Below are 22,431 nucleotides of genomic sequence, written 5' to 3'. Positions count from 1 at the left end.
TGGAAATAAAAGTGATATTTGCCTCTAGGCAGACTCATATCTATCTGACCCCTGGGATCTTCCATGAAGAAAACTAACACAGGAAACTCTTTCCTCTGATTAGGTTCTATTAACAGCTCACATTAAAAAATTTACTTTCAGAATTTGGGGAGGGCTCTGTCAAGCAGTGTTCAGGAGGCCTGGACTCAATTGCGAGTCATTCTTGGCAAGGTTCTATGTCAGGGCCCATCAGTGGGATGACTGGTGCCACTCTGTGAAGTTGGGGGCTGCTAGGGTTGTACCTGGTGACAACTGAAGACCAAGTGGTATCAGAGACCCAACCAGAGTTAGCCACATACGAGGTCTGTGCCTCAAGCCTTGTACTATCTCTCTGACTTCTGTTAATATCTTTTTTAATTAGTAAATGTCTATAGGTGTGCAAATGCCTAAGTGTACCAATATCTGATATATCTGAACCTCATACATGAGGCCCTGAGGTGAAGTGTAAAAGTGAGGCATGTATCAAGCCAGGCGTTTCTGAGCACATCTACTCCAGTCCTTGTTCTGTTCTGCGCCCTGCCTTCTTCCTCTGGCATGTTAGCAATTGGTCCACCCCCGACTTACTGCCTGCAGCCAACAATCACCAAAAAATACCACCTGCTCAAAAAGAAAGAGACACACAAGCAAGTACTAAGTTGCTGATTTATATTTTAAACAAAAATGACCAAATAATCTAAAAAAACTTAGACAAACCAACTTTACAGAGAAATATACAACTTAAAATATATGACATTCAGTAACTTAAAGCTTTAAGGTCATTTGATAGCTCAGACAGATTTACAATTCTTCAGAATCCAAACTAAAAATGTGGGAAATTATGACCTAACGAATTAAGAATGTGAAACAGCTATCATGAAGAATCCAAAGAGATGAAAGAACACACAGCAAAGCAATTCAACAAATTCAATAAATTTCATATAAAATAACAAGAAGAGGGAGATACTGATTATATAAATTAAAAAACTAAAGAATATTTATGATGTGATGGAGTTAACTCATGGGAGCTAGTACTATAGGTGAGTGAGATCATAATGAATATGATCATAGTGGCTGTGCCAATCTGGGGAATGGAATAGACCTAATGGAGAATCCAATCATTGACTTCAACATTAGAAATTTCGACAGGCAGGACTCTGGTAGCAGAAAGTAATAATCATTTTCTTGTATTTCATTTTTATTTGGTTTGGAGGCCATACCCTGTGGGCTTACTCCAGGCTCCGCACTCAGGGTTCACTCAGTAGAGTGGGGGGACCATGTGTGATGCTGGAGGTCAAACTCCAGCCAACCACAGGCAAGGCAAAGGCACCCCACCTTCTGTACTGTTACTCCACCCCCAATATGGTTTCCAAATGAAGAAATGCTACCACGGATGTGTGACTCCAGTGTGAGAATCAGCCAAAGGACAGAGTGAAGAGAGGGAAAGGGGACAGAGCTTATTAAAGGGGGTCATGGCTGTGTTCCCCCAAAGAGGGGAAGAACTGAGTAGAGAGATTCGTGGAGATAACAGAAAATCTGCTAATCTTAAGGTGGAGCCAAGTCCTAGGAAGACCATCAAGAGACCAAGACAAAGAATATCCAAGGTAGCAAGGGGACAAACCAGGGACATACCTGTGCTCTCCTCTGCTTTAACCAGACCTTTCATCAGGACCTCGACAAGCTGGAAAAGACTGTAATGGTGTTAAAACTACTCAAAAAACTTCCTCCTGGTCATAACTACTCTTTTCACATGGAAAAGAAAACTTGTTTTACTGCACAGAAGCTGAAGATATTTGACTCCGTTAGACCTCACAAGAAAACTCGAATGAACTCTTTTTTTTAAAAACTTTTTATTAAATAACTATGTGGAAAGTTACAAAGTTCTCAGGTTTATATGTCAGTTATACAATATTCAAACACCCATCCCTTCACCAGTGCCCATATTCCACCACCAGAAACCCCAGTATACCCCGCACCCCCACCCCCTACCCCCTACTGTATAACTAATGAATTTCACTTCATTTTTTCTTTACCTTGATTACATTCCATAATTCAACACAAAACTCACTATAGTTATTGGAGTTTCCAACCAAGAGAGACAGACCTACTACAATTAGTTTTTTCATTGCTGGAAATGAGGAGGTATGTAGCCCCACTGCTACAAGTACATAACTCTCTCTCTCTCTTTTTTTTTTCCTTTTTCCTTTTCCCTTTTTTTTTTCTTTTTCCCCCTCATCCCCCTTCCTGCGCCTCATAGTATGGTGTACGCCACGCCGCGTCAGCCAGCGTGGGGCTTTTGCTTAGTTCACAGTCCAGAGGTGGCTCCTACATTAAAAACCTTCAATATTTCAACAACAACTTACTGTTATTATTTGGAGTTTCCCCCCCCGAGTCAGACCTGTTCAAATGGAACCGTTTCACATTGCTGACAATTATAAATGTTAAGGTTTTGGATTTCTGTATAAAGTCCAGGGAAAATTCTGCCAGAAATTACATAGCCCAGCTCACAGTCCCAGTGCATTGCTGTAAGAAGTCTCTGAATTCAAAGTCTTTAGGTGCAGAGGGTCCTATTCGCGCTCAGCAGCTCCGGATTTATCTGGGCCGAGGGCGTGCTGGTTACGCCCCCTTCCCATGAGTTCCTGGGAGCCCCAAAAGTAAAAACCCAATACCTGTGGGTTTGGAGTCACAGAAGATGGCGCCTGCCACGTGGGAGCCGCCAGGCTGCCGCTTTCCGTGCAGGAAGACAGGGTGGGGAGGAAAAAAATCCACCCCCGGCAGCACAGAGTTGTAGCCCAGTTTGGTGTCCCAGTGCATCGCTATCGGATGCTGCACTGGATGCCCGAATGTGTTACATCTCTGGAATCAAAGTCTTTAGGCGCAGAGGGTCCCTCGAATGAACTCTTATAAATTTAAAATAAAATCCACAAAAAATAAGCAAGGCAGAAAAGAGATAAGATCAGACAGTAAAATATAAAATGGCAGCAAAAGTCTTTTTTTTCACATATAAAGGCAAACTTAAAGGTATGGAAATGGGTGCATCAACTCAAAATAGAACTGTTTTGAGTTAAGCTGCCTTTATTTTTCAAATAAAATAGACTCCAGTCAAAAACAATGTTATATAATGAGAGATTAATATAGCAAGAACTATGACAAGAAGCTACTCCAACAAGAAGCAACTAAGCATATAATACAAATATGAAGAACCCAGTAGGAGACACTGCCTACTGTAAAATAATAGGGAGTTTTAACACCTAGCTTACATGCTTATGGACTTGTCCTCTAAAGAGATAATCAACAAGGTAACACTTCCCATAAAGGGCAATTTGGATGAGATAAAATGAACAGATACATAGTATTCCTTTCTAAAACAACATAACATAATTTATTCTCAAATGTAGAATAATGTAGAAATGTAGAAAATAGAGACAATAAATGCTGGGACACAAAACATGTCTTGATGATGTTTGAAAATTGCAATCATATCAAGCATCTTTTTAGATCACAATGGTATTAGCCAAAAGAAGAAATACAGATAAACCACAATCAAGTGGAGACTAAAAAAGCAAGCAGCTGAACAGCTATAAGGTCAAAGAGAAAAATCAAAGAAAAATCAAGAATTACCTGAAAACAAAAACCAAGATGCAATTTATCAGAATATATGGTGTGCATAAGAAGTGATGCTAAGAAGAAAATTTACTGCAATATAATTTCATCTGTACTGCCTAGTCCTACTTTAGACATTGATTAAATAAATATTTCATAGATATGGTGGATTACAGTCACAAGTGGCTGTATGGTCAAGGAAAGCTGAAGAGAAAGGTGTCTAAACTTGGCAAAGATGATCAAAATTTTCTCCAATTTCAAGTTCTTCTCCTCAAATTGCACATTCTTCTGTTTTATTTCAATTATCAGGTTTGTTGTAACCACGTAGATAACATTTAACATTAGAAGAGGAGCTGAAGAGGTATTACATGGGTGAAAGCAGTTGCCTAGCACGTGGGCAACCCTGACTTGAACCCCAACACCTTACATGGTCTCCAAGCACTGCAGAAGTGATCCTTGACAACAGCCAGTAGAACTCCCTGGGCACCAATAAGTGTGGCCAACCACCAAAATGAAATAAAGTAACAATGAAAAGGGAACATATACCATAATATCACATCCTTCATGCCTTCACTTTGCCCAGAGAAGTAGAAGTTTGATGATCATGATTCTTAAAAAGCTTTAAAAATCTTTAAAAAGTTTATGAAGTTTAAAATTTCATGATTCTTTAAAAAGCTTTCAACATAAATAAAAAAATACCATAATAAATAAAATCTTTCAACATAAATATAAAAATATCATAACAAATAAACAGATTTACTGGAAGATATCTATTTAAAGCAAAATTATTTTGTTAAAAATCATCATGATTATATTCAGGTATTGGAGATTTCTTCAGAATGACTTAGGTCTCTTCTCTAAAGTGATCACTGTATCACTGTCATCACATTGCTAATCAATTTGCTCGAGCAGGCACCAGTAACATCTCAACTATAAGACTTGTTGTTACTGTTTTTGGCATGTAGAATACGCCAAGGTAGCTTGCCAGGCTCTGACTTGTGGGCAAGATACTCTTGGTAGCTTGCCAGGCTCTACGAGAGGGGCGGAGGAATCGAACCCGGGTCAGCTGCATGCAAGGCAAACACCCTACCTGCAGTGCTATTGCTCCAGTCCCAACTGTCTAAAATGATTTCAGGTTTTGAGTATCAGAATCAAAGATTTCTATGGAGCTGCAAATATGCACGGATTTTGATGGTCACATTTTCTAAGTCCATTGTTTCTTGAAGGATAATGAAATCGGCAGGAGGATAGGCATTTTTTTTTATTTATTCTTTTATTGAATCACCATGTGGAAAGTTACAAAGATTTCAGGTTTAAGTCTCAGTTAAACAATGCTCAAACACCCATCCCTTCACCAGTGTACATATTCCACCACCAAGAATCGCAGTATACCTCCCCCGTCCCCCCACCTCCCAGGCCCCCCACCCCACATGTATAACTGGTAAATTTTACTTTACTTTCACTTTACTTTGATTACATTCAATATTTCAACAAAAAACTCACTATTATTGATTTGGAGTTTCTCCCCCCTAAAGTCGACCTGCTGAAAAGAAAGCATTTGATAATTAGTTTTCCATTGCAGAGGATGAAGAGATATGAGGTCAAGAGGCCACACTAGCAGCCGCACGGTTTTGGATTTCTGTATTTTAGTATTTTAGTAACTAAGTCCAGAGAAATATCTATCAGAAATTGCATCATTGTAAGCTTGTACCTCACAGCTACTTTATATTCCACATATGAGTGCAACCTTTCTATGTCTGTCTCTTTCTTTCTGACTCATTTCACTCAGCATGATACTTTCCATGTTAATCCATTTATATGCAAATTTCATGACTTTATGTTTTCTGACAGCTGCACAGTATTCCATTGTGTAGATGTACCAGAGTTTCTTTAGTCAATCATCTGTTTTTGGGCACTCTGGTTTTTTCCATATTGTGGCTATTGTAAACAGTGTGGCAACGAACATAGAAATGCAGATGTCATCTCTACTATACCTTTTTGCCTCTCCGGGATATATTCCCAGGAGTGGTATTGCTGGGTCAAATGGAAGCTCAATTTCTAACTTTTTGAGAATCGTCCATATTGTTTTCCAAAAGGGCTGAACCAGTCGATAGGCAATATTGAAGATAGAGAAGACAAAACGATTGTCTATACAGCAATTTGAAGGGCTTGTTGTTTGGGCACACAATATTACTAGTAAAACACTTGAAATGTGAATTTAGAATAGTAAGAAGTGATCAGTCACAAGAGTTGGTCACACGATACTTCATTTGTTTCTTTCTTTTGTTTTCCGGTAACACCCAGTGGTACTCAGGCATCACTCCTGCCGTTTCGCAGGGGACCATATGTGGTGCCAGGAATCCATCTTGGTCAGCCTGGTACAAGGCAAACACTCTGCCTTCCTTCTGTTCTATCTCCCAGCTCCTGGCCGCGCATATTTAAAAGGAAACCAAGAGGCCTGTGTTCCAGATAACAGAGAAATTAGCCCTACTTCACTATGCTTTATGAGAAAAAAAAACATACTTTTTTAGTCAGAGTTGAATAAAACAGAAATGAGACAATGAAAAATACAGATTTCTAATGGCATTCTAAAGTATCAAGGCTTTATCTTGCAAAGACAAGATCTCAGGGCAAGAGCAAAATCAGTGAAGAGAACCTGGCATTTTCTCTCTCTGTCCATGAAGGCATTTTCTTACTTCAAATGGGCATCCATTAGGAGAAAAATCCAAACCCAAAATGATACCTAAGGAAACAAAATTCCATCAGAGTTTCCCATTCAGCAGTCTCTCATCCTCAGAAAGAACAACTGGAATTCGGGTGGCCCCAAGCAGCCCTGACCCTAGGGGAAAAGGGAACAGTGAAGAAAAGGGCAGAGATTCTGAGCTTCCTTTGCAGGGAAGATTTGCTGATTTCAAAGTTGTGTGGGATAAGAAAACTCAGATTAGCAGAGTGAAAGCTCAGAGGCTAAAACTCGCCATGCTCCTGACAGGGGCTTACTGTCAGGAAGATAAGCATTAAGTCTGGGGCTTCCAGAGGCAAAGTCTGACTAAAACATTATACGCTCAGCCAAGATTCAAGAAAGAGAATTGGCATTACTAGTGGGGATGAAATTTGTTCCAATAATTGGCAAAACAAGATTGGGTATTTGTTTTGGTACAGACGTCAGAATCTACAGGATGGATCAGGGTGGCTGTCTTCACCATTGCTGGGGGACAGGAGGGCCCACAAGGCATAGATGCAGGGGCAGCCACATGCAAGGCTAGCACCTAACCCGCAGAACTATCTCCAGCGCCTTCGCCATCTTGCAAATGCAAGATTTCCGGTGCAACACACCTTTTAGTGTGATGCAGACCTGCAGGAATGAGTGTAAAGGCAGACAGGGTTTCTGTGGACCAAAAAGTTCCCGTGTCACTTCTGTCCACATTCCATGGTGGTGGGAATAATCTGATGGACACATTTCACTGCAGGGTGGTGACAGGGGGAATTTAGACCTCAGAGGATGATGAATGAATCAAATGACCACCAGGCCCCATGACCCACGTGTCATAATTTGCACACATCAAATAGCTTGCTTTGAACAATGCTACACTCAAATTTCACATGTAAGAAATAATAATCCCTATGTTATTTCACTAATATCTCAGAAAAGGTTGTCGATAGACACACACACACTCACATACACACACACACACACGTCTGTATTTATATATGTTTGGGCTCAAAATTTCATTCACTAGATTTTTCTGATTTAAGGAGGAAAATTAAATAGAATTTAATTTTGTTTTAGTTTTCTCTTATCACCAAATAATAGATTTGTTACAAAAAAGAGCTTATGCAAGTTGAGAGATTAACAATTAATTATAAACTGCCACGTAGAATAGACAAACAGAGCCAATAATAAGTCTTCAAATAGAAGGTCCATGCCATTCTGGGTATTAATCCCACTTAAAATCTAAAGTAATTGGTTTATGGTAAATGCCTGATATAAATAGGCCATTGCAAACTTTCTTAAGAAGTGACTTTCACATGTAAGCATTTTCACTGAGTTGTTTTTTTTTTTATTTAACTGTGCTTTTTGAATTTACCCACTAGCACTTAAGAACAACTTAAACCTGAGGATACAATCGTAACTGCTGTGTCTTCCACTAAGATTGTTCCCAGGAGATTTGAATGTGCTTTCAGTATAGGTATTAACTTATCCAGTTTGATTTGAGCAATAAGTCACTGTCATCCCTTTGTTCATCGATTTGTTCGAGTGGGCACCAGTAACATCTTTCATTGAGAGACTTATTGTTACTGTTTTTGGCATATGCAATAAGCACAGGTAGCTTGCCAGGCTCTGCCGCGTTGGCTCAATACTCTCGGTAGCTTGTCGGGCTCTCCGAGAGGGGCGGAGGAATCAAACTCAGGTCTGCCGCGTGAAAGGTGAACACCCAACTGCTGTGCTATCGCACCAGCACTTGAGCAATAAAGGAATTGAAAATAAGCACGAAGAGAGGTCATGATGAAGCAGAAAATGTATTGATCCCTGTGCTTCTCCCAATTATCATGAACTTTACATTAGAAATATTATCCTTGGGCTGGAGTGATAGCACAGCAGGTAGGGCATTTGCCTTGCACGCGGCCGACCCGGGTTCGAATCCCAGCATCCCATATGGTCCCCTGAGCACCGCCAGGAGTAATTCCTGATTGTAGAGCCAGGAGTAACCCCTGTGCATCACCGGGTGTGACCCAAAAAGCAAAAAAATATATATATTATCCTAGCATACAGACTTATTTTTGTTTTGTAATAGTTTATCTTTAATTAAGCCAGTTTTTAAATGATTTGAAACTTTTTATCCTACTAACATTATTAAATGCCTTAAATTTTGTTTACATGGTATTTCAGGGAATGTTAAGAGATCAGCAAAGTTAGGAAATTAAAGTCTTAGATAACAATTCTAGCTAACATATTTGAAGTATTCTTTGCTGTTCTTGACATATATTGTCAATTTTGATATATCCACTCTTACATTCCTCTCACTTCACATATGAAACATGTGATGAAGGCAGATTTCATGGATTTGGGCAGCAATTGAATTGGCAACCTTCCTTCTTACTGGTCCTTATCTTTTTGGTTTCTAAATATTTAAAGCAAAATCCTCTGAAAATCACAAATTCATCTCACAGAAGAGAAAAGCAGATTTTATAACCACTATTGGAAAGTGCCTAGATGCTCAGAAGACAGAAGACAGATTCCTCTATTTCACAAAACAATGATGGGAATCTTTATAGACAGTATTGAATATTGTCTTAAAATAGTGGTCTCTATTCAAAGATTTTTTTGATTTTGCACAACACTGATTTAATCTCATCCATATAAAACTTGAGTGGCTCAGAGGGAAACATTTTCCTATATTATAACAAGAGTTATTAAAATGAGAAATCACAAATTAGCAGAGACATGGGCAGTACTGTGGATCTGCTCTTGTAACTCTACATGCTTCGACTTCATTAGAGATGAATAGACACCACAGACACCTCAACCAGAGAATCAAGTTCTGATTTGCACAAAGAGACATATACACAGTGAGGAAAACTAAGAGGATGGGAATGAAGTAACAAGTGTGAGGGTTTCTTCCTTCTATTTCATCACTTCCCTTTTACAGAAACACAGAAAAGCATTTACAGCATAGAAGTAACTTTGTTTGCCACAATTATGTGATGCTTTTAAATAAAGCAATCCTGTATTTTATTTTCTGTTATCTTTGGACTAATAAAATAAGGGAATTTGAGTATTTATTGTTATAATAAAAAATTGGCAATCAACACAATGTATTCATGTTTACACAAATTCATGGCATCTGGCTCTATCTGGAGGGAGCCTATACTCTAGTTCAATCTTAGTTCCCTCCAAACATATCCATAAATCCCCCAAGAGCTAATCATGAAAATATTAATGAAAGAACATGCCTTATTTATAAGTCTTGGCTTACGAGGTTCTTATTACATTGCCAGAGAAGAGGAATATTAAAATAAATGATATCCGTGTTTGGCACGGAAAATAAATCAAAAGAGCCATGGTGTCAGTTGTAATAGATTCCAGTCAAATGTCATTGTGTTACCACAAATGGAATTGACATTTTCAACAGTTCTGGAATTATTTCAGCTAGATATAATTGGCTAAGTGGAATAATTAAATCTATGAATATATAACATTTTAAGACAATGGAGTTATGTTCTCTGCATAAAACATTCACTAATACATTTTAAATTTTTCAGAACTATGTGTGGATTTTGACACTGAATCATAAATTTGAGGTTGACTCATGTGTCCTATATTTATCTTTAAAGCACTATACATTACAGGGATGCTTCATATATTTTTTTTACTTATTTGGAACCTTATTTGTTCAGGTGAAATGTTTGACTAAAGCCAAACATAATTGCTGAAAACAGAACAAAATTGTTGGCTGCGGGCAGACTCACAAAAATCACAAAAGAAAGGCGGTTCTGGTGAGATAATTTACTGTCTGGCTGCAAGATTTATGGCCTGCGGAGACACCAGGGTGCCTCTACGTGGAATCATTTCAAAGAACACCCAAGCACGTGAATATGTCATCTCCAACTCCAGCCCCTAAAAACCCCTGCCTCATGTGAAAGCAAATAAATTCAAAGCATTTCAAAGAGTTTGGCTTCACATCTGCTGAGTGGCAGGTTTTTTTGTGAAACTTCTTCTCCCAACTAGTTTGGCATTGCCTATCCCTGCGGGGACCCCTCCAAGCCATTTCTCCATGAGAGGCACTGCGAAGCCTCTCCAGCTGTGAGTGCCTGGGAACAGATCTAACACTTCTAGGCTGTACTCTCCCAGCTGATTCGACTTTACTAATTCATGCGAACAGCGGCTGGCAACGTGTAAGCCAGAATCATGTTCCAAACCAAGGAATGCCCGGAACAGGCAGGGCAGGTGAAATCCGCCTTCATTTGTCCTGTCTCGGAGTGACCCACACAGAGCCGCATTCTCATCAAGAGTGACCAGTTAATTAACCTTCGTATAATCCAAAGTCGCTCACTCGTTACTGCAAGCAAGCAAAGTCACGACAAGGGGAACACGCTCATTCCTTTTTTCAGAGGAGGAATCTGTCACCTTAATTCCTCAGAAGTCCCGCCTTTGGATCTGAATGCCAGCACGCCCTTCCTGTCCTGTTAGGACGCACAGCGATGCAGAGTTCCAAATGGCTATCATTACTGTCAAAGTTACAAGCCGGGTGCTAAGGATGAATGTCCTATCTTTATGAAAACACCACTGCGACATTTACCCTTTCATAAACACATTCTGGTTTTAGTTTAAAATGTCACACTTATCTATTCATCTATTTATTGGGTCTGGGCCACACTTGGCAGTGCTCAAGGCTTACTTCTGGCTCTGTGCTCAGCAATCACTTCTGACAGTGCTCGGGGGACCATACGTGGAGCCTGGGGTGGAAGCTGGGCCAGAGATTCGGAAGGCAAGCACCTTACCAAGCATCCTGTCTCTCAGGCCCCTAAAACTCCCTTGAAAGCATTCCACAAATTTCAGCTCTCAAAAGCAAACCTGGGTAACTTACTGAAGGCTCTTCCGAAGGAGACCTAGTCTAGTGTAAATGGTGTCAAAGTCTGATCCCAGCTTAAATTTCTCCACTCTCTTTGTACTGTCTATTTCTTATTGAGATGCCCATTTGGGTCTCTAAAATCGAGCTAACCATGCCCCCACCAAATCTGTTCTACCACCGTGCTCCCTGCCTCAGTAAAGAGCAACGCCATTTATTTCAATAATCCAGGTTGGAAAATCTGAATGTCACCATGGATGACAACCTCTTCTCTGTCATTGTCCCATCTACTCACCCAGGACTCTAGCTCCACGCTATTTCCATCTGCCTTGATCTGTGTTCACTGCCACATCCATCTAGTTCCGTCCTGCCACTTCTCTTGCTGGGGTATTTGTAGCAGTCACGCACCTTATCCCACTGCATCCAGTTGAGCTCCTTTAAAATCCATCCTCCCAGTCTTTCTGGGAAACAATATGGACAGTCCTTCAAAAACTAGAAATTGAGCTTCCATATGAGCCCATAATACCACTTCTGATGCATAAAGGCATAGTAGAAATGACATCTGTACCTATATGTTCATTGCAGCACTGTTCACAATAGCCAAAGTCTGGAAACAACCCAAGTGCCCTAGAACAGATGACTGGTTAAAGAAACTTTGGTACATCTACAGAACGGAATACTAAGCAGATGTTAGGAGAGATGAAGTCATGAAATTTGCTTATAAATGGATAGACATGGAGAGTATCATGTTAAGTGAAATAAGTCAAAAAGAGAAGGACAGACATAGAAGGACTGCACTCATTTGTGGAGTATAGAATAACATCACATGAGGCTGACACCCAAGGACAGTAGATACAAGGGCCAGGAAGATTGCCCCATAGGTTGAAGCCTGCTTCATGAGCAGAGGGGAGAAGGCAGATGGAATAGAGAAGGGATCACTAAGAAAAGGGTCGTTGGAAGAATCAGTCGGGATGGGAGATGCATGCCAAAAGTAGATAATGTACCAAACATGATGACCTCTCAGTGTCTGTGTTGCAATGAGCCATAATGCCCCAAAGCAGAGAGACAGTATGGGGAATATCGTCTGCCATGGAGGCAGGGGGAGGGTGGAAAAGGGGGGTATACAGGGGATATTGGTGGTGGGGAAAATGCACTGGTGGAGGGATGGGTGTTTGATCATTGTGTGATTGTAACCCAAACATGAAAGCTTGTAATTATATCATGGTGATTCAATAACTTTTTTTGTAAAAGAGAGAGAGATAAACACAATGTTTACTATCTCTGTTTTGGTGGTGGGGAATGTGCACTGGTGGAGAGATGGGTGTTTGATCATTGTGTGATTGTAACCCAAACATGAAAACTTTTAACTATCTCACCATGATTCAATAAAATTTTTAAAAAATAAAATAAAATGAAATCCATCCTCCATTCCTCAGCAAAATAATCCTACTAAACCTCAGAGCTGACAATTCAGACAAATTCCTTGCTGGATGTCCTTTTTCCATTAGAATAAATCCCAGATTTCTTAAATCCCTTCTGTAGTCACTTCCCAAAACATTCTTCCAGACACAAGCACCCAGGTACACTAGAATGCTATTTTATAAGCTGCTTTCACTTGCTATTGCTGCTTTATCACTTCCTAGCATCACATCTGCACACTTCCTGCATCACCTCTCTGAAATTGATCCTGTCAAACCCATCGATAATTCCTGCCTATCATTAACTTATCAGTTGAAGGATTACCGACCCAGAGACCTTCTCTAGAACATTTAATGAAATCATGTCTCTTGACTGGATTCCCAAAGGCCCAGGTCTTTCCTTTGTAGTGACATTCTTCTCCCTTCTCTCACCTGTGTAAGCTATTATATTTGTGTGGGCACAGATCGCTCTACATATTTACAAGTGTAATAACTGTACCTACAATATGTCTATAGAAACTTTTTTAAAAATTAAAAAAGCATCTCCTAGGGGCTGGAGCGATAGTACAGTGGGTAGGGCATTTGCCTTGCACACGGCTGTCCCGGATTCGATTTCCAGCATCCCATGTGGTCCCCTGAGCACCGCCAGGGGTAATTCCTGAGTGCAGAGCCAGGAGTAACCCCTGTGCATCGCCAGGTGTGACCCATAAAGGAAAAAAAAAAGCATCTCCTAGTTGAAGTTTAGGCTTTTTCAATACAACATATAAGAATTTGAAAGTTTTCAAGTCAAGGTAGATTTGAGTAGGGTCATTTAGCAGTGTAGGCTGATCCAGGTAGCCTGGTTCAAACTTTGACTGCCCCTTACTAATATGTTATCTTATTAGGAAGCTGAATGAATTTTCCAAAGTGTCAACTTCCCCTTTTCTATAAAATAAGAGGTGTGAAAAGTTCTTAGCAAAAGTACATCAATTTATGTCACTGCTCACTGATAGTAGTCAATCAAAGGGCTGGAGGAATCACACAGCGGGTAGGGTGTTCGCCTTGCATGCGGCTGACTGGGGTTTGATTCCTCTGCCCCTCTCGGAGAGCCCGGCTAGCTACTGAGAGTATCCCGCCCACACGGCAGAGCCTGGCAAGCTACCCATGGTGTATTCAATATGCCAAAAACAGTAACAAGTCTCACAATGGAGACGTTACTGGTGCCCACTCAAGCAGATTGATGAGCAACAGGATGACAGTGACAGTGACAGCTCACTGATAGTAAAATTGAAAGAAGGAAATTCTGCTTTTTTTATTGTGGGGGGTCACACCTGGCAGTGCCCAGGACTTTCTCCTGGCTCTGTGCTCAGGGATAAATCCAGGTGGGACTTGAGGGGACCGTATAGGGACCATATAGGTTAGGAATCTAACCTGAGTCGGCCACATACAATGTTAGCACCCTACAGCTTTATGCCTCTAGTCTCCAGAAAATTCTTTTGGTCAAATGAAAAAAATGGTCAAAAAAATGGTCAAATTTTGTTCATTTAAATGTAAAACAGCAAATTTTCCAGATCAACCTCAGTTCCTGCAACCTCGATTGAAAACATTTATTACATATTATAATTAAAAACAGATAGACCTGCAATAAGTATTCAAGGCAAACAATTAAAACAGTTTCTTGAATCAAAAGTGTCTTCCTATAGACTGAACAGGTCTAAGGAAGAAATATCAATTCTTTTTTTCCCCCTTCTTTGTTCTTTTTGGGTGACACCTGGCAATGCACAGGGGCTGCTCCTGGCTTTGCACTCAGGAATTACTCCTGGCGGTGCTCAGGGGACCATATGGGATGCTGGGAATCAAACCTGGGTTGGCCTCGTGCAAGGCAAACGCCCTACCTGCTATGCTATTGCTCCAGCCCTATTTTTTCCCCTTTTGAGTCTAAATTAAAATACATACTCTCTAGCCATCTTCAGATTGTGTCTCAAGACTTTTGTTGACTTGCCACAATTTTGCCTGTTCTTTCAAACAGATTTGATTTGTTTGTTTGTTTAGCTGGTTGGTTTTCTATTGCTCCTGGGGGCCACACTCAGCGGTGCTCAGGGGTTACTCCAGGCTCTGCATTCAAGAATCACTCCTGGCGGTGCTTGGGGGATCATCTAGGATGCCAGGGGTTGAACCCAGGTCGGGCGCTTACTAGCAAACACTCTCCCCACAGCTCTATCGCTCCGGCCCCCAGCTTTGATTTTACACTAATTTTAATACTGTTCAACTGAATTCTGAGACCATTTCTACTATTTTCTCCCTTGGCTGTGAAATTTTACTACCCATTTCTTTGGTTCTTTCATCTCGATGTGCAGCATTTCTGGGTTAGAACATGCCAGCTGATGCCCGTTCCCTTGCTACTTTAGCCAGCCGAACCAAATAAAGCTTTTAACTAACAGCAGCTCATTATTATCAGCAACTTTATCATGCCATTATCTTTTAAGTCATTTTCCTTTACTCCATGCTAAATGGGGCCATTACTCAAAGTGTAAAATTCTAATATATTTATTAGTCAGATTTATCACAACATGTACAGACAGATAGTTTAGACACTAACACATAAAGCAGGCTTCCTTTCATAGGCTTTTCAAAGAGGATTCTAATATATCTTGTGTTAAGTAGCCAAAAGGCTTTGAGCTGGATAAGAAACAAAACAGCACAAATAAAGCAGACCCTTCACTCACAAACTAGACCATCAATACAGATGTTTCTTTAATAACCACCGCTCCCACTCAGTAAAGAAGAAGATTGTTTTGGACGCCATGTCCAATGGAGAATTATCTGTTTCTTTTGTTTGTGTTTTTTTTTTTCAGGAACTTTGGAACATCCTTGATATTTGAAACAATTTTTATTCCTACAATTTTTATTTCAAGGAATTTTTATTCCTTGGAATAAAAATCAACTTCACAAGTTGATTTTTTTTTTAGGGGGGCCTCAGGTTCCACTAACGAGATCTAAAATGCCAAAGTGAGCATTAGCCACAGACAGGAGACTGCCCAGAGAATCCACATTGCTGAGTGTCCGGCGACTCTCAGTGGTCAGTCCTAAGGATGGGGGGAGGGGGCGGGGGGGCGGGGAGCAGCGGCTGCCTCATTGCATTCCTTGCTCTTGAGATATGTCTGAGAGATGGAAGTCAATTGGAGTTCCTGGATGAAGGGAATTTTAGCAGCTAGTCATAAAGTCAGGCCAGTGACAAGCTTCTGGGCTACGTCTGGGCTACACGCCTGCTTCTTCAGGTACCTTCGCACTCTGAGTTAGGGAGGGCCTTCTGTGGTCATGAGGTGTGCTAACCACGTACAGCGACACAATAAGCATTAACGATATTTTAAAGATGGGACCCAAACTGTAGTAATTTTTTTCAGAACCTTTACCAAGGAGTTGCGTTGTGTGTCTTGGGGGGGGAGGGGGATAGGAGGGGGGTCTTGGCAGAGGGACGCCGACGCTGCTGGTGGTGATGGAATTGGAACAGTGTATGCCTGAAACACTAGTGTTAGCGGTATGTAAATAACATGGCCTAAATAAAAAGTGGGAAAAAAAAAGATATGAAAGAAATGTACTTTTCTTCCTCATCAGGAAGAGCCCATTTGTGTTGCTTATGACATGAATCTCTGAGTACTGTAGCATCAAATTCTTTTAGCAACTCTGGATGCAGCCAGCCTAGCTGGAATCACATGCAGTGGAAGAAAAACTCCGAGCAATTAAATGGAAAACGATCGCTTTCAAGTGAGGATAATTCCTCACCCGATATACTACAACCTGCCACAGATCATCTCACGGAATAGTCACAATAGCTTAAAGAGGGAAGAACATCGTGATGCCGAAGGAAAACTAGGACACGGATGAAGTAACTTGGCCAATCTCAGCGCTGCTGATTCTCGACCCCAACCCTGCTGGAGCCAGGCAGCCAGCGCTCTAGTTAATGGTCTCCTGAGTTGTTTTCTTATTTCCCATAAGTCTCAAGTAATGATGTAGTGAATCAGCTCATCAAATGCCCCAGCAACTGTTACACATAGAGCTCGTGTTTTCCAGACGACTAGAAATAAAACAGACCTGGCTGCATCTTTAGTCTCGCTTCACTCCCCTCTCTTGTTTGTCTCTAGGTCAGCGGCGCTCTGGACTGTGAGCCCTGGATCTGCACTTGGACACCTTAAATGTCAACTTCCAACCTGGAGCGGGTGAGAAGGGTTGGCTTCCCCGGGATGTCAGCCTATAATCAGAGCAATCCTCGGTCTTTTCTTGTCAGTCCCTGCAGCTCTTACAGAGTGTAAACACTTTCATCTCGACCTTTCTGAGAGGGAATCAACCAACTTGAAACAGAAACATAAAACATTTTTAAAGTCAAATTACTCACAGACTATCAATAGTTGTAGGAAATCTCTGCAAAAAGAATCTAAACTTTGTCTTGGCTCCCGCTCAAAAGGCTCCCACGAAAGTTCACAATTTTCACAAAGGATTACTGAGAATGCAGTTTTTTTTAAAAGTCACATTGTTAAGCAAGAAGATGATAATAAAGTAGTATATACAAATGCTATTATAATGTTGTGCTCCTGAAATATATATATATATCTACACAAATACATACACACCAATATGTATATGTTATAAACCAAAGTCACATCCATACAACTTTAAGATGTGTAGGATGGGGCATATGTGTGGATATATTTTGGGTTGGGGAGACAATTCCCATGATCTACTGCCATGCAGAATTTCTCTTGGCAGTTGCTTTGTTGGCTTCAATGCCTTCCATACCCACCAGAATGTTCTACCAACACTGACTCTATAAAGAATGCTGGTAGTATCCATGCAGGATATTTTAATCTGGTATCAAGCTCTCTTGTACAACACTCCCCTGCCTAGTTGGCCTTTCCTCTCACTGCCTCTGATCTTTGAAACTCCATTTTCTGTCCACTTCATCACATTCAGTCACTGCTCCCAGAAAGTTGCAGGGAGTTTGTACCCATCATTAATTTGGGTTGGGGAGCACCTCCAGCAGTACTCAGAGGCTATTCCTGGCTCCGTGTCCAGAAATGTCCCCTGGCAGGGTTTCAGGGACCACATGTGGTATCTGGGATTCAAACTGGGGTTGGTAGGATTCAAGGCAGGTAAACCCTTGTTCTCTCTCTCGAGTCCCAGATTTTATTTCCACATTGTATCCGTGTTGAGCAAAATTGTCTTGACTGTTTAAACACCGATGGCCTCATCCCCCCCTTTTCTACTTCTCTGTATATGCTTATTGTGTATGTTTGGGGGAAGCTAAAAGATGAAAGCCTGTTTTTAACCCTCCAGCCTTAAGCTTTGAAGTGTGCAGTTTTGTCATTTCTGCCGATTACAATAACCCCAGGTACAAGAAGATCTTCCAAGTCTACTGGTTCTTCCTGTTGGGCAGAGGGAGTCAGACTGCAATCCTGGATTCTTGGGGCCTGGAATCAAAGAGCGGAAATAGCATGCTCTCTGAGTTCCTCATTTGCAGAGAAGAAACCCTGCTCCTGCTGCTTCACGAGGCTGTTTGAAGTTGAGTTTGTTAAAGCAAACTCTCGACGTTTAGCAGATATTGCTCTGCAAACTCTGAAGGTCTTTCCTTAGTCCTTTATTTGTGTAGCTCTTGGGTAAAAAGCCTGTAGCTTTGGTAAATGAATTAGCCTTCACTTCTTTCAGTGGCTTTCCTTTGTCTGGTCCCACATTACTATGTTTTCATCATCAGTTTAAATGTGCTGGGGACTGGGGGGGATGTAAGGAGAGCGCAGTGGTTAAAGTACATTCCCTGAGTGTGCCTGACCCTGGTTCGATCCCCTGCACTGTATTGCAGGGTGTAGGTCTGGCAGTTCTTGAGCATTGCTGGGGTGGTCCAGACAATCACCAGCACTTCGGGACTCAGTTAACGCTGTGCTCTGAGGGCCTGGCATTGGGTCTCAGGTGCAGGCCAGGGGTTCCTGCGAAAGGGAATAAGGCTCTGGAGCATGCTTGGGAGACCTCCCCTCATAAAATAATGATAACAAAACATAAATGTAAAATGCATATCTTGGAATTAAAGTTTGCATTGCTTTAATGAAGGTTTTTGTCTGACAATAAGTGTGTTGTTTGAATAGCTTTAAAAAATATGTCAAATTCCATGACTCCGGTCACTGCCAGAGCCAAGGCCAGCTGTAAGCTGAGCCCCCTGGGGTTTTATATGATCTCAGATAATCCGTGCTTTGCAGACATGCAATTTAAAAAAATAGTTATTCAAATTTAAACTGATATTTTATTAATATGTAGGAAATGTATTTGCTTCTCACTCAATTTCTAATTAAATAAAGCCTCACATCTGAACAGCGATGAACAATGTTTGGTTCTTGCTGCTTCAGCTATTGCAAGAAACCGCCTCTGCCCTAGCGTCAGAGCTACAGTCTATACCTGACTTTCATCCTTCACTTATTTCAAGAACAGACAAGACTGTACCATTTACCCATCTTCATATTTTAATTTTAATATTCAGAGATAATTACCTTACAGAGTCATTGGAAAATAAGAATGAAATTTTAATTGCTCCACCCTCTGTCATTTCAGTTAAGGAAAGGAGCTATTTCTGAACTAAACCGTGTCCTCCTTCAAATTTATATGTGGAGGTCATAATCAGCATACCGCAGAATGTGAGCATATTTAGAGATAATTCAGCTATGCATTTATTCCTAATAAGTAGAGAGACGGTATTTGGCATATGAGTGACCAGGAATAAAACGATACCATCTATGTTTCTTATCATTGCTTTGAGTTCACATAAACCAGAGATCCTATCTATCAGTACTGTAAGCAGTCCATTTAAAGCATGAGCAGAGAATCTAAATCAACATTTCACCAAAAATGGCACACAGATGGCCAAGGGGAACATGAAAAGACTTCTCCATTGTTTATCATTAGCAAAATGCAAATGTAAGCCACAATGCGCCTTCACCTCACACCTGCTAGGATGCCTCACATCAAAAAGACTCAAAATCAGTGCATCCCACTCTGGAATTGCTTGCAGCCCGTCCTGGGCTATGGAATTCCTCTCTTTTTCTTCACTGAGCTCCCTGCCTATCTCTGGAGAAGTCTGTACTCTCTCTCCAGCACATGGGCTCTTGTTTTCCTCTCTATCTTTTAATACAATTCCTTTTTTAAAAAAAGACAGTAATTAAATTTCAGGAATGCAGTGGATGAAAAAGGACTCAATGCACTGGTGGTGGGAATACTCATTGGTGCAGCCACTGAGTAAAACAGGGAGGTGCCACAAAAGACCAAAAAATAGATACACCATGTTATGCAGCATTTCCACTTCTGGGTATTTATTCAAAGAGTATGAAAAAAACACTAATTAAAAAAGATAGATGTGCCTCCCTGTTCACTACAGAATTATTTATAATAGCCAAGACATGGAAACAGCCAATATGCCCCATGACAGAAAACTTGAGAGAGAAAACGTGGTCTATGTATAATGAACAGACTACCACTCAGAATACAGGCAAGTGGCTTCACTGGTAGAGTGCATGCCTTGAACATATTAGACCTGGGGTTCAATCCCCAGTACTTTATAACCACGCCGCCGCCGCCACCACCACCACCACCAGTACTGGCCCTCAAGAATAACTGGACTTGGGGCCGGAGCGATAGCATAGCGGGTAGGGCGTTTGCCTTGCACGTGGCTAACCAGGGTTCGATCCCCGGCATCCCATATGGTCCCCTGAGCATCGTCAGGAGTAATTCCTGAGTGCAAAGCCAGGAGTAACCCTTGAGCATTGCTGGGTGTGACCCAAAAAGCAAAAAAAAAAAAAAGAATAACTGGACTTGGGGCTAGAGCAATAGCACAGCAGGCAGGGCGTTTGCCTTGCATGTGGCCGACCCTGGTTCGATTCCTAGCATCTTATATGGTCCCCGGAGCACCGCCAGGAGTAATTTCTGAGTGCATGAGCCAAGAGTAATCCCTGTGCATGGCTGGATGTGACCAAAAAAGAAAAAAAAAGAATAACTGGGCTCCAATACCACTCAAGTTTCCCCCTCTGCAATTTTTTAAATGAATAAAATGTCACCATTTACAACACCATGGATGATGGAAAGAGAAGTGGTTATGTTAGCTGAAAGAAGAGACATTACACAGGTGGTACATAAATAATCAAATTGCCTAAGTAAAATGAAAACAAGTTCTTACACTCCAGGACCAAATTAGTATTTGCCAGGTGGAAGGGGTGGGTAAGTTCAGTCACTGTTTTGATGAATAGGGTGCTGAGATGACCAAGAGGGGGCAGGAATATCCCCTGATGCAATTAGGGGACACGTACTATTTGCTCATGTATTTATTTATTTATTTATTTATTTATTGAAGTAACAGATTTTATTTAGAGGTTTCTGAGGGAAGGAGGAAGGATAAGTGGAAAGGAAAAATCAGTAGGAGTAATGCGCTCAAGAGAGAACGCGGGCCTCTCCAAGGGTGGAGGAAGCTCTACACACACCCTAGCACTGGACATGAAAGCATGAAAGTACACATCTCAAGGAGGGAGATGCGGGAGACACATGTGCTTGGGCACCACATGTGCTCGGCCACGTGGGCACAAGCAGCACATGGGCTCAGGCAGCATATGCGCCACTATTTGCTCATTTAAAGAAGGTCAATTCCAGAAAATTAAAGAACTGAAATATCCTTTTGATTTCACAATTATCTTGAAAGAATCAGAATATTTTTAAGTGGGTTATTGTTGACCTACTTCCTTTACAAAGCCCAGATGATTTTTATTAAGTTTATCGAACCATCATGAGATACACCATTATAACGCTGTTCATAATTGGGTTTCAGACAGACAATGTTCCAACACCCATTCCTTCTACCAGTGTACATTGACCACCACCGATGTTTCTCCCTGAAACCCCACTCCCTGCTAGCCTGCTCTATGGCAAACACTTTTCTTCTTTATCTCTCTCTCCTTTTGAGTTTATTATGGTTTGCAATACAGGTACTCAAGGGTCATCATGTTTGTTCCGTTACCTACTTTCAGCAGACACATATGCTTTATTTCATTCTGTTCATAAGAGTTGTAGAGTGGAAAATCTTTAAGAAATGCTTTAAGCAACATGCAAGAAAGTAAAAAAAAAAAAGAAAAAAGAAAGCTAAAAAAGAAGGTTGATTTCAGAGGGAACTTCATTTCATCTTTTCTGAAATGGGGGCAATATGCCAAGTAGTTTGGGAGTGTCTGACTTAAAAGTCTGCACATCTGAAACCTACACAGAGTTATACTCCAATATTGCTTCAGCAGAAAAATAAAGTTTAAGATGATAGCTAGGTAGGTAGGTAGGTAGGTAGGTAGGCAGGTAGGTAGGTACAGAGTAAAGCACTGAGTCACAAAAATATACAGACAACACACAAATGTGAATATGTGCCCTCTAGTCTCATCCTTCCCTTTATAGCCCACGTGACCTGTGAGAAGTGCATCTAAGAAGGAGGTGAGATTCCTACACTCAGATCTCTCTGGTCTGACAGCTGCCTCATCAGGTGACAGACAACATTGATTTTCCATGGTAACAGTGGAATTCACTGAGTCTACGAAATGACCTGGGCAATTAGTAAGATTATCTAGACTAACGTCTAAAAGTAATACCATACTTTACATGAAGCCCAGGTGCGGGGCGTGTGTTTGGTTTGGATTGAGTTTGGGAGCTGTACCTGGTGGTGCTCAGGGACTATTTCCTGTTTTACGTTATTGTTTGAAATAATTACAACTTTTCTATGTTATTATTTGAAATCATTATGACTTTTTTCTTATTCTGTTCAAAGAAATAATTTTGCAATAGCACTGTAG

Source organism: Sorex araneus, chromosome 7 (genome assembly GCF_027595985.1).
Source record: "Sorex araneus isolate mSorAra2 chromosome 7, mSorAra2.pri, whole genome shotgun sequence".
Taxonomy (NCBI): Eukaryota; Metazoa; Chordata; class Mammalia; order Eulipotyphla; family Soricidae; genus Sorex; species Sorex araneus.
The sequence above is the reverse complement of the archived record's forward strand: the minus strand, read 5'-3'. Positions refer to the sequence as shown.